This window comes from Megascapheus bottae, chromosome X (assembly GCF_031878675.1).
Source record: "Megascapheus bottae isolate mThoBot1 chromosome X, mThoBot2.hap1, whole genome shotgun sequence".
NCBI lineage: Eukaryota > Metazoa > Chordata > Mammalia > Rodentia > Geomyidae > Megascapheus > Megascapheus bottae.
In genome coordinates, this window is record NC_143547.1 from 41,152,767 (window position 1) to 41,155,868 (window position 3,102).

The window sequence follows — 3,102 nt, forward strand, 5'->3', positions numbered from 1 at the left end:
GGGGGGGAGGGAGAGAGAGATTCATATTAGACCTACTCTATGAGTGAGATGTATTTCTAATCTTAAACTATTATTTAGTGAATACTTTCTTCAGTATCATCCTCTTCTGGATCTGCAATAACTAAAAATTAAGTGTCTTCTGTTATCATCCCATATGGCTCTGAAGCTAAGTTCATGTTTTTAAATCTATGTGCCCAATATAGTTCAGACTGAGTAATTTCTATTGCTCTGTCTTCAAATTCAGTATTCTTTCATCTATACTTCCCATTATGTTGTTGAGCCTAGTTATTTTGTTTCTTGTGTTACAATTTTGACTTTTTCTTCATTTTATCTCTTCCTTCCTCACCCAAACGTTATATGTTTCAGTATTACCTGGAATTGCTCATTGAAGCATTTTTACATTGGCCATTTTCAGACTTGTCAAATAAATGAAACCTTTCTGTCATCTCAGGGTTGGCTTCTTCTGACTATTTTCCGTTCAGCTTGAAGAGCTCTTAGTTCTTGGTACAATTCTTCTCCTCCCCCACCTCCTCTTCACCCCTCACCCTTTTTTTTTTAGAACCTGGGGCCTTATGTACTTATTTCGCTTACATGTTTATGGATGGGGATTTATTACTCTAAGTCACACCTCAGTCCAGCTTTTTGCTGGATAATTGCAGGTGGAGTTTTAAGGAGTTTTCTTCCCTGGGTTGGCTTTGAACCTTGATCCTTTCAATCTCAGCCATTTACAGGCGTGAGCTACCAATGCCTGGATAAATTGTTTTGGGGTTTTATTTTTTCATTCTTTGCTTTTACCTTACCATATCTTGAGAATTGTTATAAAACTAAGGATTCTATTTATGCATTTATCTACTATTTGTTTATCTTACCTTAGTTATACAGGGAGTCTTTATCGTTATATTTCCACAGGTTTACAATATGTTCCAGTCGACCTCACCCCCTCTACATTCCCCCTTTCCAAAAACAACTTCAGCAGTTTTCTCTGCTTTCATAGTTACAATCTACATCAACACTATTCATCCTCTTTCATCCTCCTTAGCCCAATGTTCTTCCACTAGTACCACCGCTCAACACACAGCTTGTCCCTCTTTCCTAGACACCACCCATCCTGCTATTCACCAGCTGCTTGAGGTTCTTTATGCTATTCTTTCTTTTGCCAGTTGTGGGGCTTGAACTCAGGGCCTGAGCACTGTCCTTGAGCTTTCTCAAGGCTAGAGCTCTACTACTTGACCCACTTTTAGCTTTTTGTATGCATGTGGTACCGAGGAATTGAACCTAGGTCTTCGTATATGCTAGCCAAGCACTCTACCACTAGGCCCTTCTTTTATTGTTTTTTTGTCAGTTGTGGGGTTTGATCTCTGGGCGTGGGAGCTGTCCCTTGAGCTCTTCAGCCCAAGGCTAGTACTCTATCACTTTGAGCCATACTGCCACTTCTGGTTGTCTGGTGGTTAGTTGGAAATAAGAGTCTCATGGACTTTTGTGTCTGGGCTGGCCTTGAACAGTGATTCTCAGATCTCCGCCTCCTAAATAGCGAGGATTACAGGCATAAGCCACGAGCACTCAGCATTCATCTATATGAATATATATACAATGTATTTATATATATACTTGCAATATATTTATCATAAATATGAATAAATATATATTTGCAGTAACTTTATATATAAAGATCTATTTATGTATTTTATACTTATAAACAAATATTTATATGTTTTAATATTTATATTATCTTTATATTTATATATTTGTACATTTTCAAAATTAGTCACCTTCTTTCTTTTTCCCTTTCCCCTTTTCTCTTAACTAGTCCTTAAATTAAATTCACATTCATATTCATATGTTGGATTTTATTTAAACCTTTTGGTTTTGGTGCGCTAGAAGTTCTAGTCACAATTCTCAAATTGGCCTTGATTGGCACATGAGGAGCAGTATACTTCTTACTGCTAGGTAGCAGTGGATATTCCAACTCCCTACCAGAACTCTGCTGATATCACTCTGTCTGGAAGTTGAAGTGACTCTTATTGTTTCCCAGGTAAGGATGCCTTACACTGACACCTCAGACAGGAGGCAGAAGTTGAGAAGGCACATGCTATGGCTCATGTGTGTAATACTAGCTACTCAGAAGTCTGAATTCTGAGGACTGTGAGTTGGTGAAACTCTTAGCTCCAATTAACTAGCCAAAAGTCAGACGGCGAGCTATGGCTCAGGTGTTAGAGCACTAGCCTTCAGCAAATGTGTTCAGGAACAGTTCCCAGGCCCTGAGTTCAAGCCTCAGGACTGGTATTAAATGAAGGAGGAGGAGGAAATGAAGGAAGAGGAGGAGGAGGAGGAGGAGGAGGAAGAAGGGGAGGAGGAGGAGGAGAAAAAGGGAAGGAGGAGGAGGTTCTTGAGGAGATGAAGAGGGGGAGAGCAGAGGCTTTATTAATGCTTTTTTGGGGTGAAAGCTTTAAGTCTCTACTAAGCCTCTCTTGACTGTGTGAGAGCACTCCGCATTGAAGGATATGACTGCTCTGTGGGGCTGGAAGTCCAGGCTCTTTACTTAGCTTTCTAAGTAAAGATACCATTCCAGAATGAAAGTCTATATTTTCTACTTGCCCTTTACTGACTTGGATGGAGTTGCATATTTCCTGTGGTTCTTGTTGGAGGGATTTCTTTCTGGCTATGCTGGTCTTTTGGCTAGAGAGAAAAGCCTTGAATTTGGGCTCATCCCTTGCCATCTATTTGCAGTGGAATTTCTAAGCTGCCAGCTTCTCCAGCCCTCGGTGTATGACAGAAGAGACAAAGGGAAAATCTTGGAGAACTTACCACTACGAGTTTGGGCCATTAGGGTTCCTAGCCAGTTGTCCTTTTCTTTCAGCATCTTATGATTGTGTGGGTATGTACATCTCTCTCTCTATATAGATATAGATATATGTAGATAGATGCACACATGTATTTCAGAGCTTTAGGTGTATTAGTGTGAGGGATAGGGGGAAGTGTGTGTCATTTCAGTGGAGCCAGAATTGGCAGCACATCATCTTTGTTTTATTTTAAAATCAACTATGTTAACTTTATGAAGAATGCAAGTAAGAACAGGCCTCACTACAAGCACATAGTATTTTG